The following is a 17,839-nucleotide window of genomic DNA, read 5'->3' on the forward strand; positions in this document are numbered from 1 at the left end:
TCGCATACCTCCCTTAACTATATCCGTACTTCTTCAACTACGATTAAAATAAAACTTTATTTTAAGGAGCAAGTCAAGAATTTGTACTTCTTAATATTTGCAAATGATATTAAGTAAACTTAGTTTGCAGTAAAAAGAGTTGATGTTATTTACACACTCCTTTCGTTAGTTCTTTAAAAAACATGATTAAACGAAAATTAGGTTTATAATACCCTTAATTAAACAAGAGTAACAATTGTTACAGTTTTTACAATAATTTTTCAACTCTGACACTCTTTTCATGAGATAACTTCTTTTGCCAACGATTTTGTCCCTTTTTTTTTGTTAGTTGAAACCAGCTTACGCATTCTTGTAATTTTTACATTTTATCTTTGAAATTTCAATCTCGAAAGACATGCATGAAGTGACGCCTAGTCCAAAGAATCTAAGTTAAATAGTTGTAAGGCCGATTATTACGAAAACAATTAACTACTCTGGTTCAATGAAACAATTACAGTTAAACTTGGGTAAGTTCACCACTTCATGTGCATTGTTTTAGTGGCCAACGTAGACAAGTGGTCAACTTATAGAAGGGGTGGGACATTGTTTACTTTTTCGTTTCCTACATGTTGCTATACATTAAAAATTTTTTTTTTACTTGACTTAAAAATTTGATTTAGCAAATAGCCAAATGAATATCTCAAGAAATGTGTTTAAACCTAAACGAACTTCAATTTGTTACACAGAAATAATTTTAATATTTAACTAACTTTTAAAAAAAAAATTATTTTGTAAGTTATGCATGTGAAGTGTTTAATAAAAATAATTTCTTAAAATATCAGAACACGAAAACATTGAAAACTTTAACAAAACAAAATTATTTTAACACTTTAAAATTTATTCTGTTATTACTACGCATACAAGCCTATTTGCTCACTATTGCAACTGGAAGAGCAACTTTTCAACTAACACACCTGTTTTCAATGAATGAATGAAAGAAATGGTCAAAAGCTGACTCCCTACAGTTTCCCCAGATGGTCAACTCACAAAAAGGTTTAGATTAGCTTTTTACACTATTTCACCAAACAAGTGAAATATTAACATGCATTGCGAAATGACAGAAAATTTTCTGAATTTTTTTTTCTGGTCAATTTATGAGGGTTTTAGAATAGAATTTCATAATACTCCTAGACAAAATTAACTTATTTCAGTGGTCAACATACAAGATAGACAGGTGGTCAAGTTACAAAGGTTTTGCTTCTTTATTATGTAGGAAAATTTCCGTTCTTGATAATTGAGGTCAACTTATTCAGGTGTAAAACTTACAAGTGTGGTCAACTTGGCAGGTTTCACTGTATAAATAAATCATTAATATTCTTGTTTTTTTATTACGAAATATTAGGAGAAATTTGTATACATAATTTCTTCAAAACGTGTGTTAAAACTATGATTATAAGTTATTTAAGAAGAAAAAAGTCAAATGGAGTAAAAGAACAATTTTTGAGATGATGATTCTAAAAATAGCACATTTTTCAAATCTTTTTGCAATTTTTTATTTTAGTAGTTGTTTAACAAAACAAGGCATATCGAACATTTTCCTGATATAGCAATATTTTTTTGAACTGTGCAAAAGTTGAGAAATTATACAAACAACTTTTAAAGAAAATATTTTCAACTTTTTAAGACAAAAGGGTAACTTAAAAGGGTTAGAGCACAAGATTAACTTTGAATGTTGAATTAAAATTGCATGCCCATAGTTTTTTGTTCATTTAAAAAACAAAACAATCTGTTAAATTTTTCCCCTGTGCGCACATACGCATTTACTTTTCATTACTCGAATAAATAAGAAGTAATTAAAAAAATAAAATTAATAATTTATCTTCATTTTTCGTAAACAATAGTATAGTAAATAGTCAGCTGTTCTGCTTCGAATGATATTGAGTGTGATCAGTAGAATATTTTTAATTTCTTAACAAGATTTAATTCTCAGATAGCTGGCAATAATTTTAAGTTTTCTTTCAATAAGAACTTAGCAATAATTTAAAAAGTAATTTTATTTTAAAGAAAAACATAAATTAAAGTACTTAAACAATTGATTAGTATATTATTGGAAAAAAATATACATAATAGAATTTTAAAAAATATTGCATTAAAATTCAATAAAAAAGTTTGAAAAATAATTCTGCGAAACACGCATAGACAGGTAATTTACAAATTTATTTTAAGATTAAGGCTATATATAAGATGTAAAGAAGTTTTAAAAAACTCTACTCTAAACTCAGCTGCACGACAGCCCATGGAGGGCCAAGGCCTACTATGCCTATCTCAGTTTTCTGGACCTAGGGCTCTGGGGTGCAAGAGCAGATGTTCCGGTCAGGTGGTCAGCCGAACGCGGAACCCCCAGTGTTTAGTTCCCAATCATGCTTGGTACTTATTTATCGACCCACTGAAGGGATGAAAGGCTGAGTCAGCCTTGCCCGGCCCGAGGAACGACAGGGCGAAGCGCTACCGCTCAGCCACCGGGGGAAGTTTTAAGATGATTAAAAATGTTGACTACGCATTCGTATTAATAATTATAAAATATATATTCAAGAAATTGATAAATATATTATTCCAAATCTATGCATACGTGTGTATATTATTGAAATTGTATCAGTTATTGAAAAAGAAAATCAAAAATTAAAAAATAATCACATTAAGTAAGCACAATCTGGTGCATAATCATATTCTATCAGAGCACGCCTTTATAAAACTAGACATTCGTTGAATAAAGTGTTTTTTATTCAAAATGTTTTATTCATAATTTCTTTACTAAATTACAAATACATTATTAAATGACTAAAAAGAAACATCGTATTTTATAGTTTGAAAGAAATAAAAATAAAAAGATTAGCAAACGATTATTAGCGAAAAAAATATGAATGAAATTTTACACTACGCGCGCGAAGTCAAGCTCCTCGCAAGTTTATCACATTTTAATATTAATCGCCCCATTTAATCATTTTTTTATTGTCGCCAAATTATTTTTTTAAAAATAATTAATTTTAATTTTTTTCAGCTTCTAATAAATAAAAACAGTTGAAACTTTAGATTTTTCTATTGAAAAATATGTAGATTATTATGGTATAAAAAAATTCATACCTTATAATTCAAAATTTTTTCATCCTCAATTTAATTAAATAATAAAAAATAATTAATAATTATTAAAAATTATTTTTTTCATGAAATTATCTTTGGGTAAATGAGTTTTATGAGTGGGTGCAATTTTTTTTGAATTGCTTCATTAGTTTTGAAAATATGACTGAAAACGCAAAAAGCGAAATTAACATTAAGGGGTACGAACTTTGGATCGCTCTCCTGACCAAACTATGGGGACCACATTTCCCAGATTGCGGCTACCCCCTATATTTTGAAGGTTAGAAATCCAAATATGTAAAAAAAAATACATGTTTATTCAGAGAAAGTACTTTTTTGTGTCAGATTTCGTAACTTAATTAATAGTTAGCACTAATTAATTAGCATATTTGAGGTCACCCCCGGGAACCATTAAGATTGACACTTAGATCGTGAAAATCCGATCATTATAACAAAAGTTATTCAGGGTGATATCTTTTTTTTTTTTGCTGACTGTACATGTATACATACATATATTGTGCATCCTACAGATATACCTATATTGTACATGCATACATATATTATACTGTTCATAAATAAATTGCACATGCATGCATGGGACATACATTGTACAGACAATGTATGTATGTTCGTACAAACACAAGTACTTGTATATACATGCGTACATGAACATAGATATGCATTTTACATTCACAAATATTTGCATAAAATGCATATATTCATTGTGTATAAATGTACATGTCTACATTGTTTGCAATACATGCGTAATTATTATCTATATACATACGTACATATATTTTATACCTACAATATAAGTGTATGTACATGTGTGTGAAACTAAAATGTCTGAACATATGCACTAGATAAAATCATATGTACATACATTTTAGTTACATTCATTTGTACGTATACAAATGCGTACAAAATGCAGTACATGTTAATACGTGCAAAATGTATCATTATAAAATACATTCTACTATCTACTGTAAAATACAATCATTTATAAGAATACAATAGTCTTGTAATCGTGTAATTAAGTTACATGTAAACAAATTACATGTAATCAAATTACATGTAATCATGATTACATGTAATCATATATTTTGATTACTTGTAATCATAATTACTCGTAATCGTTTTTGTTGTGATTACTTGTAATCGCAATTATTTGGAATCATGATTACAAGCAATTGATTACTGTAATCAAAATTTTTTGAAAGTTGTAATCATGATTACAAGTAATTGATTACTGTAATCAAAAAATGTAATCGATTACATTTTTGGCCAACTCCGTCCTGGCCTAACTGTGGGGACCTTATTCCCCAGATTGCGGCTGGTTCCTGTATTTTAGAAGTCCGAAATAAAAATTAATTGAATAGAAAAAAAAGGTGAAATTTGTATGTAATAAAATAAAATTACAGTAGGTGCTTTTGTTGGGTTTTCTTTGTGGATTTTATGTGGAATAAATTCTGCATCTGAAAAAATATTTTTTTTGAAATATTTACAACTGTGCCAATGGTATTTTATAACTATTTAGATTAGTAGTTTTAAGAGCATGCATGTCTAACTATTCCAGCCGTTAAAAATTCGAAAAACTGAATTGTCTTATTATTCACTCTAATGATATTTATTTGTTTACAAACGTAACGTGTTTATAAACATTTCATACGCAAATTATTTTTATACATAAATTAATCTTAAACATAAATTATTTTAATATTTCAAATTGCTACGCAAGCTGATATTGATTTCTCAAAAGACAATCTACTTTGTAATTTTTCTCAAGTTATGAAACAGGAAAAATGCATGCTAAATAAAAAAGAACTCTAATTGCTATTAAGTGTGAATATTTCTAGACATATTAATAATTACAGATATACTTAATACAAATACCAAATGATGTGTATTAATAATTCAATGTATATGTCTGGCATTAATTTTATACTCCAATATTTTTTCGGCTATATCGCATATATTTATCTGAAGTATGTTAAATATTTTACTAACGTGTTCCTTACAGTACAAATATTTTACAGGTACTTATCTGATTTATATTAAATGTTTATCAGATATGCGAAGTGAGAATGAAAATTAATAATTAATGACCGATAGATAGTTTTACGAGTGTCTGATTTAAAAATCCGGACCCTGTTGTCACATTATAAAAAATAAAAATTCAAACTTCGCGAAGCTTTCTTCGTTTTTAACGAAACCGTTTCCTGATGCAAGCACCAAGCGAACATTTCGTCAAAAAAACGAAATAACTATCGTCAGTTCTTCAAGGAAACAAATTTCGTCATTCTATTTTTTTCAAAAAAAGAAAATTGTTATGCCTTATTTATATAACTTTTCTAATAATCACTTTATAATGAACTTATGGACATTAACCATCTATTGAGATGCTCGGCTCTGCGTGGGGACTCTGAGGTGAGGCTCTACTGGAGTGTCCGACACCTGTTAATGGTGAGTTTTTTCTCTTACTTGTTGTTCACCTTTTTGTTCACTGTTTTTGTAAGAGTTCGTCATTTTCCTATGCCATTAGAAATAAAAAAAAAATCACTTTATAGTGGGCAACGTGATGCCACAATTGGCAGTACATATTTATTTCCTATCCTTTAAAATATATTTAATTACTTAAGCTTTTTTTATTAATAGAAAAATGATATTTAAAATAAATCAAAGACTTAAACTTTTAAAGCGAACATAAAATATTTATTCTTCTTAGCGATTAGCGATATTTATTATTCTTATTAGCGAACATAAAATATTTAATCTTAGATCAATGTAACAGATACTTTTTATTTCATTACTATGCAGACTTATTAATTCACTGTCGCACCTAATCGAAAACAAAAATCTATTTATAACTTTTTATTCTAAATTTCAAAACGAAAATATGTTTCAGTTGCATGGTTGTAATAATTCTCATAAATTTGTTGTCGACTCGTGATCGCCAAGGTATTCTTTCAATCCCAATATTGATATGCTGGTTGGCTTTGTTTTGGCTATGTTATATTTTGATAATTCGCCAATTTTGGATCTCCTACCCATACTTTCTGTGTCCGTTAGAAACAATTGTATTCACTTTTAATTCAAAATTTGTGGCGACTAGGAGTGCCCTTTCGGGCGCTCCTGTCCTAGCCATCCTAACCGTTTTAAAAAAACGCAATTGTAACGGAATACTAACAAAACTTCTTAACGTGGAAGTTATATTTTCTTGATCATCATCATCATCAGTAGCTCGACAGTCCTCGGTGGACCCTGGCTTTCTCAAGAAGACTGCACCAGTCCTTTCTTCTGCATGCCACGGCTTTCCAGTCTCTGACCTTGGTTGTGGTAAAGTCCCTTTGGAGGCAATCCGCCCATCTCAGTCGGGGTCTGCCTCTCTTTCTAGCTCCAGTTGTCCTTGTCAAAAAGATTCTTTTAGTTGTTCTGTCATCATTCATTCTTACAATGTGTCCGGCCCATTTCATGCGCTGAATCTTATGGTACTATTTTCTTGATCCCTTTAAGGAATTTATTTTTGATAATTTGTAATTATAAATGATGGCCATTCTTTATAATCTTCACGAATTAGTTTAATAAATTGGATTTTTACTAAACGATTTATATATTAATTTCCAGGAGACTGTCATTTTGTTTCATACTTTTATTAACGGCCAATAAGAACAATAATGAAGTTAGATATTTTCCACTATACAAATATTGGCGGCCACTGATGGAGAACAACCTCCACCATAATACAGCTGAGTCAATGTTATCTTAATAACACAAGAAAGACAAATCGAATAATGAGATAAATTTAAGTTATGCCCGAAGCGGGATTTTAACCCGTTTTATCCCGACTTTTTAAATTGCAGTGGCGCAAAAAGTGGTTTTATGAAAAAAGTGATATAGTATGTTATTCAACTAAATGGCTAATATCAATTGTTTGTTATCATTTCAGTTCGAAATGTCCCTGCGCCTTATACTTATGCATCCAGTGATAGAAACTTAAATCACTAATAACGCTGGGGAAATTTATTAAATTTTGATATGTTTTTGATTTTTTATCGCGATCACTGACATGGAAATTTTTCACCTCATTTTTGTCAAAGATTCTAAAAATGTATGTTAAAAATAGAGATTATAGCAAGCTTTGCATTAATTTTTGAATGTTCAATGAGATTTTTTTTTAAAAATGCGTACTCAAAAAAAGTGCTTTTGGAAAGTCTAAAAGTATTCTCATATCAATCTTAAAATTACATGTCGTATAATCTTTCAGATTATAAATAAAATAGAAAATAAAAAATAAATGTTTAAAATTTCTAGAACCATGTTGGTAACAAGTTTTCATTTGGAAAAATAAACATTAATCCTAAAAGAAAATGTAAGGAAAAATCGCTGTTTCTCTTCCTTATCTATAGTTATTGAAAGCTAAGAGATGCTACGCGAGGCAAAAATTTTTTTTTTATCCAAGAATAAGAACGAAAAATGATGAGGAGTTAATGTTTTTTCTTTTTAATAATAACCTCATCACGCGTTTTTATCCCCATAATCTTCTCATTTAGATGGATTCAAGTTGCTAATGCATCTTCAGTATATCGCTATACTCAGAAAAATTCGGAAAATATTACTAGGGAATGTTTTTTTACTTTATTTCATTTTGCAACTGCTATTATAAAATGTATTTTTAACATAATATTTTAATTTATTTTTAACATAATAAAATATTTAACATAATATTTTAAAACATTTTGACGATTATTTATGTCCTAAATATTTATGTTTTTAAATAAATGTAGACTTGACTATTTAAAATCTTAATGTTATTGTACAGTTTGATTGAAATAGTTAGCTACAAGCGAATACAAAGCAACAATTTCTTTGATAGGCAGCAACTTTTAGATAGTTAATTTTTAAAAAAAATGGATAAAATAAATTGATAATTGTTTGTTAGTCGAAAATCTATATATTTGGTACTTCTATATTTATATTAATAATATAAGCTATATGACGGTAATTTAAAAAATAAATAAAACAGATTTGTTTTCATTTTATTTTATCTTTTCTTGAATATTACGAATATCACAGCACACTGGTTTTCCTTTAAGAATTCTAGAAAGTATATTTCACCAAACTCTAGTTTGCACATGTTTCTCAACATGTGGAAAGATGCATTACAGTATAAATAGCATCAAAGGAATAAATAGCATCAAAAGTAAGCATCAAAAAGGTAAGATATAAATAGCTAGATAATTCAAAAAAAATATTTGAATTGCATTAAAAATACCGGGCAAGAGATAGTGGAGTAAAAAACTGCTTTTTCTTTTCCAAAATGGATCTTTTTACATCAAAATGTATCTTAGAATTATATCTAGATAGATTAATTTCTGGAATTTACACAAAAAATGGCAAAATACTCAGAAACATTTTGTTGCTTAATTTCATATAAGGACATTTTTTGAAAGAAAAAAGCTACTTGTAGGTGGCGTTCTTCTCAAAAAGCACTCTTGGCAAATCCCTTAAATAATTTCAAAATATATTGCTACAGAGATCCTTCATTTATATTTTAACAAATGGAGTGGAATATCATAATTGATATTTCAATAATTTTGAGTTTTGAGGTTTAGTGATGTTGAGTAAATAACATAATGTACCCCTATTTCTTATAACTAATTTTTCTCAGTTGGTAATGCTTAAATTTCCACACTGTAAGAAATTCCGGATCAAATTATGGTGAAAAGTACAGGTGCCTTGAAAGCCGGTTCCTTACCATAAAATTTTACTGAACAAAATTTTGACTTTTAATTTTATAGTAACAATTACTGTAAAATTACTGAATATCAATAATTAATTAAATATTATTGAAAAAAATAACTGTATAAAATTTTACTATAAAAATGGATTTTACGGTTGATGCCATCAGGGTGCCAGTACTTTTTACTTTAATTTGACTTTGGAATTTTTTACAGTTAACCACGCTGAACATTACGTCAATAAGTAAAAATAACAAAGCAAATACTATAATACAATAGAACGCAGCCTGTTAGTGTTATACCAGCATTAATTTCTCAGCCTAAAACACCGGCATCAATACGTGACAGATGTTATTCCGTGATTTTTTGTCTTTGTTGGTATTCACCAAAACTCAAGACTAATTTTTTTTTCTGATAGATACGTTGTTTTCCCTTGTTTATTCAGAATTTCTTAAAGATATATCTGTTTCATTTTATTAAAGCAGATTTCTTCAACTTTTATGTGTTTCAACAATAAATTTAAAATAAGTTTCAAAATTTTGGGCATAATTTTTTTTCACCACAGAAACGCACGTTTTTAATCACGCGTAAAGCACAATGGGGCCACTTACCATTTGACAAAGAGATATATGTAAATATAATAAATTTATCTTTATGAAATATTTCAATATCTAGAATAAAAATATCCAATTTTTTTTAAAAAATTCTGCCGGCATTCAAAATTTAAGCTAGACACATCGAAAGCTGCCATTGCCACGTTGAAGAAAAATTTACAATACAAAACGATTGGGATCTGTAATCTATACATAATAATAAAAGCAGCTGTGTGTGTGTGTGTGTGTGTCTGTAATCACAATATATTGCCCCAGAAGCCTCGCCCAGGCACGAAACTCGGCACATAATTGTGTTTTGACATAATGAAGAAGTATTTTTTTTCTTTTTCAAAAATTTGGATTAGTTATTTAGTTATCAGTCATTTTGTAAGTCTATGCTTTTCGTCTGCTTTTTCGTCTTCAAAGAGCCATATTCAAAAAACTATTAAAAAATGCATATACTTTTCCCCAGTCTTATAAATGCATGCTAATGCGAACCTTACAATTGAAATATTAATTTTCGACAACTTAAACCAATAATATACGAAGGAATTAATAATTTAATTGTAAAGTTCGCATTAGTTTACATTTATTAAAGTGGAGAAAAGTTTAACTTTTGTATTAAAAATGTGGCAACATATTCGATACGTAAATAGAACGCTTCGCTTTGATATATTTGTCGCTGTTCATAATTGGGTATAATATGAAAAAAACACAACTACTTCGATTTAGTAGGAACAACATATGACGCAATGCTAAACGAATGGAATTTAGTTGTTGTTTATTTAGTTATTGTTATTAGTAGTTGTTGTTATTTGTTTTAGTTGTTGTTGTTTATTTAGTTGTATTTAGTTTCAATAACTTTTCTTTATAATGCAATAAAATCTGGCGAGCAGCTATTTAAACGATCGAACACTTCGTTTGTTTATTTGTGGCTTGAAGTTAGGCTCGCAGAAAATGCCGTTCATGGGTTAAATTTAGTAGGAACAACACAACCTGTGACGTAGGCTATATTATACCCAATTGTTATAATAAGTTTTTCTTCTTCTTTCCAAGCTCTATTTTTTTTCTTAAGCGAAGACGATAATTTTTGTAGCGATATTGTAGTACTTTGTACAACTAAAAATTCTTTTCACAACACTTTAAAAATATTTACTTTATTTTCTTTATATATACAGAGAACAGTCGGCAAAGAATTCGATTAGGTTGAAAAACATTTTGCTAAAAAGGAACGAATTCCAAAAGAAAAAATAAACAACTTAAAGAATAAAAATGCTGATGCCAGCCAATTTTTTGAAAGTTAACTTAGAAATAACAAACCAAACGATGTTAACAAAATGACGTAGAAAGCGCAACTAGATCAAAATTATACAAGCACAACTAGATCAAATTATAATACCTGAGTGCTTGACGTAACAGATATAGAAATAGAATTTGATACCATAAAAAATTATATAGAAATAGAAATTGATACCATAAAAAATTTATTCGTTTTCGTGTTCTTTTCATGTATTTAGCATTTTAGTTTTTTTTCTTCTTAAGCGTTGTAGCTATATAATTTCAAACATCCTCAAGAGCTATAACACATCTGCAGCAGAACTGGATATGAAGACAAAATTGCAGGACAGGAACACTTTAATTGTCCACTAATCTTCAGATTTCCTGCTATGTTTTAAAAAACTTTATTTGTGAAAACCTTCAGCGTGGCGGACAGCTGGCCGCCTTAGGCGGCTAGTCTACAATAAACGCATCTAAGAAACACGTGATTAAAACATAGAAATTGATACGTGCTGATTCTGAAGCAACCATGATTCAGCCTATCAAAGTTTCGAATTTCAAAAGCATTTTTGTAAGACAATATACACATTATAAGATTTCCTAAAAATGTCCAAACAAGAAATCTGTTTAATAGAAAAAGTCTGAGGGTTACTATAAATATCTATATATTCTCATATACGAAACGCATACCTATGATCGCATACGACAAAGCATGCGATTAATTTCCTTTCTTGGAGTAAAATTATTCTAAATTCATTTTCTCAGACATATAGTTATTAGGATGTGATATCTAATAAGTGCATAAATTTATTCCTTGATTCACTTATTTGTTTTGAAATCCGTTATTTTTACTATGATTAATAAGATTTATCGACCAATTTTAAATAACCATAATTGAAACTGTGCTTAAAATTCTAATTAAATTTTCTAATAGATAATTAAATATGCACGTAACTAAAATCCAATTAATTTTTTTATTAGATTCTTTTTTTTGGAAGAAGCCACAAAGTAGAAGCATTTTTTTCCTCTCAAAAATCTTGTCTTAACATTTCAATTTCATAATATATAATGCTTAGTACCATGTCTAATGACAAATTTTTTACAAAGATATAAATTTTAAATGGGTTAAAAAAAATTTCAAAAACTTTTGTTGCGATGAAGAGAGGAATACAAGATGGAATTAATTAATGTTTAATAGAAAAAACTAATCTAGCAACACTTCAATTTTGAAACTCTTTTAATTTTCATATCTTATCAGTCATTGAAAATAAAATTTTATATCACACGCATAAATTATTCAAATTTTCTGTTATTGCTCTTCGTAACATTCATTTAAAACCTTTATTCTTTATAATTATTAAGTAGGTGATAAAAAGCAGCGTTCATTAAATAATTAATTACAAATGTAAGCTATTTTAATTAATCTGTTTAATTAATTCGATTAATGCATATTATTCCCTAAAACACATTTTGCATTAGCAATGTGAACTAATTTTCTCACAATCATAATGATTTATACAGGAAAAAGACCGAACACATTTCGGAGGATCGTGCATAAATGAGCTTATGAAATATTCTACGTTAACAACACTTGTTCGAACTATATGAATAAACATAACTACGAATAGTGAATCACTAGGTTAAGTATCAATACTTGAGATCATAGAGATAGGTTAATTCCGATGCATAAATTAAATGTCGAAGTGTTCGCAATAAAATCCTAATGAAATAAGTTTGAAAGGTTTTCGATTATTTGTATATTTATTTAACTCTATATTGTCTGTGTAGCCCCGATACAAAACATGATAACTCAATTTTTTGTGAAAAATCAAGTTAAATATAGAATTGTATCAGATTTTTTCTCAGTTTAAGGATGAGCTTAACCTTTTTATCAATAAAAAGTTAATAATGCTTTCTATTAACACATTTTCCTAATCAATGTAATTAATAAATATATTTAGTTAATATAATTAATTTATATAATTTATAAAGTCGAAAGCAGATCTTAAATCAGAGCAACTGATTTAAAATATTTTTATTTTCAATGAAGGTTTCAATTTTGTAAAAGTGCTGTTAACCCCTTCCTTTTCGCTCCCGTGAAAATGACGGGGTGAGGTTTCACCCTCTGTTTCTCGCTCCCGTGAAATTTCAGGGCTAGAGTGTTCAGCAGTAACGCGCCAATGAGAATAAAACTAATTAATTTCTTTTGCCCGCAAGGCATCTTATTTCTCATTTTACGCACCAGATGGCAGTACCAGGATATGTTTAAGGTAATTGTAGATAGTTAGTTTAATTTAAACTAGATGTCAACACTAATCAAATACGTATGTTTGACAAAATAAGCATTTTTATGACCGTTTTCTTGAAAACTAACCGATTGTTAAGGGGTTAAGCAAGATAAAAACTTTCAAATATATTCTTTGGCTGAAAAATCGCCCTGTGCTGTTTAAACAATGACTTCCTAACAGATGACGTTGGACAATTTCGTTTTATTGCTTTTTAATTTAATTTTAATAATTTAATTAAAAGAAATTAAAACTATATAAAATTGGTATAATTAAGAACTCAAACTAAAAATAATAGGTATACTCTCTTTAGAAAACAAAACCAAAGTGGAAACAGAATTTTTGCATCATTTTTAGTGAAAAAAAAAACCTAATACATTTAAACCATGAGAAAAAAATTTTTTTAGTGATTTATTGGTTTTTAAAACATTTTCATTTCTTTCCCACTTATTTACATTTAAATTTATTAAACGAACTAGTAATTTTTATTTTCAGATATATTTCTTTGTTTTGGTCATCAATACATGTAAAAAATACTTCCACATGCTCAAATAAAAATGCAAATGAACCTAAACGTTTCAGATGGTCGAAATTATATGTAAAAATAGGTTTTTGTTTTTGAAACATCACCAATTGCATAAAATCAATAAACTAAAATAAGCCACCAAATGATCGTTTTTTTCTTGTTTTGTAAAAATTATTTGTTACGCTTATTTTTTATTACGCAAGTCTATAATAAGTGTGATGTTGTTCTTTACACATTCCCTCCTCTTACCTCCCTAATTTTACTAATTACTCAACTAAGCTTTTTTACTTTGTTAACTTCTACTGTAATCATTTAGTTTATCCCTCTATGTAAGCTATCAGTTCAATCTTTAATCTTTATGCTTCTAGTTTTATGCTCCTAGAATTTCCGAGATGTCAACAAACGGAAATGTTCGTTCAGAAAATTTTCGAGTATTTTCTTTCTGGAACTTTCTTAAGATTGTCTATAAATAGAAGGATTATTTATCTTTGTTTGATATAAATAGGGATAGAGATTATTATTAAAAATTGCAATTTAGTTGTATCATTAGCTTCGAATGGAACTATAACGACGGATATATATATATATATATATATATATATATATATATATATATATATATATATATATATATATATATATATATTGAAGATTTTGATAAAGAGCATCACTGTCATTTTGTGGTAGATTTATTACAATTTTCTACATTCTGCGAATCCAACATCATAACAATAAGTCTTCTACATAACATTAAATAATTACATAACTAGAAGATATTAAGGGATGTAACGTACGCCTAAAATGAATATTTCATTTTTAAAAAATTTAACTTGTTATTAAACATTACTGCACTAAATAGAAGTAATAATAATAATTATAACTATACCAAAAGTCATTATAATACTGATGAAATGAAACTATAATGTATGCACTATTTTTTTAAAGAATGTTTTATTTAAATAATAAGTTATATTACTTCGAAAAAAAACTTTTGAATAGTTTAATAAACATAAGAACAGTTATTACTGTACTACTGTCATTTATAGAAACACTGCTTTTTTCCTCAATGCTACAATAAATGGCCAAAGTTAATCAGTGAAATCACGGAATATCAAATCTCTAATCAAATTACCGGCGGAAAGTTAATATTTCAATTAAGAGGCAAAATAAACCTACTGTGCCTAAAAAAACATTGTTAATAATACGAAGTTAACGTTGATTAGATATTTTGATTTTTAATAGAAAAAGTAGCTAAATTGTTAATGAAAGTAATCATATAGATTACAAAAAATAATGTAATTCAATTAATTAAATGTAAATGCTGATAAGGCGTCATAAGAAATTATCCTCTGCTTTTGATTTGTACAGCAAATTACAAATAAGAGAAATTAAAAAGAAATGAAAACTACAGCGAACAATTATTTTATTATGTTTCATTGCTGCTGATTTTTTTTAATTTGAACGTAGTAAAAGTAAATAATTTAACACGTAACAAAAGTGATACGTTTTTTTTTTTTTAGTGAATATGTATAAATGATCTAAGGAATTGATAAGAGATAAGAGAAAAATAAGTTCTAAAACATCACAAGCGCACCATTTCGTAAAATTATCAAGTATTTATGCAAACTACTTTGCTATATTTATAAAAATAGCAATAAAAAATTATGGTACTCTTGATAGATAGAATAATTTTATCTGCACAGACCTCAGTTTTGACAAAAATTATAACCGATTTTACACTGCATCGATGGCGTTGGACCAACTGTATGAGGTTTTATTACTTTCCCTAATGATTTGAGGGTTAAAATCTTTTTTAAAAAAGTAGGTGAGCATTATTGCCATAAATCTACTTATTACATTTTATTGCCAAAATTTATTTTCCTTTTTATTTTAATTTTTACAGATACAATGGTACAATGACCGGATATTGTGAGCAGCTAATAAAAATTTTTAAAATCACTAAAGTACCAATAAATTTTTTTGTATTGAGTATTTTTTCAAAATAATTACTGTTTCACAACTAATAGTAAAAATAACCACGAAGTAATAGAGAGGGGGCTGGAATATGAAACAAGTAGCTGGCCGATTTCCATAGTCTATAAAAAATCATCAATTTATATATACTTTTATTCATTTTTGTTAGCTTGGTAATGTGTGAATATTAAACAAGCTCGTTTACAAAGTTCAAAACATTTTAATCACGTCTTTTCTTATTAGTTTTGTTTAAGCTAGTAATTTTTTTAAAAAAAGAGTTGATTAATACCATGATTTGAATCACTTATTTTAATACTTCGATTAACACCGTGACTTAAATAATTGATTTTTATAATTTGATCAAAATCACTGGAGCATTGTCTTTGGAACTTTGTTTTTGCTTATTTACTTGTTCTTCCTTTCGTTTATAAATGAAGTACAATTTCTTGTGTAGTTTAATCAATTGCATTGCACAATATGTTTAAGCATATATACTTTTCATTGGAATTTCTGCACTGCATAGCCAAATCCTGTCCTTAACTGAAGATATATTGCGAAAATCAGAAGAGCTTTTACTCCAATAATCAGATTTTAATCATGATTTAACTAAAAAACTTAAATGTTCAATGCGTTGACCCTGAATAGACCATTATTACCATTGTTGTTATTGGTGTGTGATTCAAAACTATAGGGATAATGACGGGAAAAGTTTTCACCTTAAATTCACCAACATACATCCAAAATCCATTGTTATTGATAAAATCTGCCGGAAAATTTTATATTAATGTATTAAATATCAAATATTTTTATCAGGCTAGCTCTACTCTAGTAGTGCAGTTTTCTTAAAATATTTGTCAGTATTTAAAAAACGCATTCTTAAGCAATAAAAATAAGAATATTTTTCAAAACATTTCCTAGTAATTAATTGTATAATTTAAAAATAGTTTTCATTTTTAATGAAATTCCTTACAATACACTCATTATAAAACTCATTATAATATTCATATAATATCTCATTATAACATTCATAACTCATATAACTCATTATAATATTTATAGTAACAGAATTCAGTTCAAAAAATTATTTGAAATAATTAATAATTTTATCAATTTTAAGACGATTAAACATCTTAAAGAACTCTCAAATAACGTTAAAAGCAAAACATGAAGCACTAGATTTAAAGTGTGATACCCAGCTTATATCATGCATCTTGTAAGCCTCACTGACTGCAAAACATTGTAGTTTTTTTCAATTACATCTCTGGTAATATTTTAACACACAGTATTGAAACAGTTAAGCTAAATTTCTGAATCTCAAAAGGGAAAAGTACCAATTAGTTCTTTTAAACTATTTTCGTTCGAATATTTATAACTTATAAAAGGACAAATTCTGTTCTAAAATGAATAAAAAAAACTAAACTTTTGGAACTTATCATTTTACCCTGTTGCTCAAACAATCAAAACTCAATCTTAAGAACTCAATATTGTTACAAATCAAGCTTTAAGCATTAAAAATAAAACAAATCGCTAAGAAATCCGATTATCAATTTGAAGTCGTAAAATACCACAGTTTTCTTCAAATATGCGTAGCGAATAATAAAAATATCAAAAAATAACTCGTTCATAAAGCTTTAAAAATAGTTTTAAGAAGGAGAAAAGGCAAAATATTAGATAGAGAAAGAAACGGGAAATTAATTAACAGGGACGAGACATAATGTATTTTTTAAAAAATATATTTCGTAATAATCCATCAGACGACCGATATCGATCTGAATGCGAAGAATTTAAATACCGTTACAAAGTAAACCTTGAAGCATTGGACTTATAACAAAAGCATTAAAGAAGCCTGGCTGTCTGCCTAAGTCTTATATCTACTTAAGAGAAAGGCAATTAGACATCTGGAAAATTTTGACTTTCATCTCACCTATTCCAAGCAGACGATTTTGTCTAAGTGAGCCTTCCTTTCTAGCTTAGAGCTCAAATATTCCATCCGCCTCACACTGTTGCCAAATATTTAATGGAATATTCGGTACGTAAGTTTTAGAGGGGAGGGTAAATTTGCCATCATTTCGTTACATTACCCAGAAACTCTTCCAAGGGGTATGGAATAATAAATCACAATTTCCCGGTTATTGTAGTTGAAGGTTGAGTTGGATTAGAATTCTAACTATGTTTCCCACTTTCTTTATTGGTTGGTCGGCAAAGTTTACTCTTTAACTATTGCTAAATGCTAACTTCTGCGAGATGGAATTAAACATTACTTGATTTTCGAATTCTCTGATTCCAGTAAATAGACCTTATGTTGAGGAAACAAGAATTGGTGCCGAAAAT

The 17,839-nt window shown here is 28.0% G+C and overlaps 1 protein-coding gene across 1 annotated transcript in view; it reads left to right on the forward strand.

The window, feature by feature from the left end:
* The window catches only part of LOC107436079 (cell adhesion molecule 2-like), an 82,000-nt gene that overhangs the window by 41,961 nt on the left and 22,200 nt on the right, over positions 1 to 17,839 (forward strand). The window lies entirely within an intron of this gene.

This window comes from Parasteatoda tepidariorum, chromosome 2 (assembly GCF_982258835.1).
Source record: "Parasteatoda tepidariorum strain Cologne lab strain chromosome 2, Ptep-v5.0, whole genome shotgun sequence".
Lineage (NCBI taxonomy): Eukaryota > Metazoa > Arthropoda > Arachnida > Araneae > Theridiidae > Parasteatoda > Parasteatoda tepidariorum.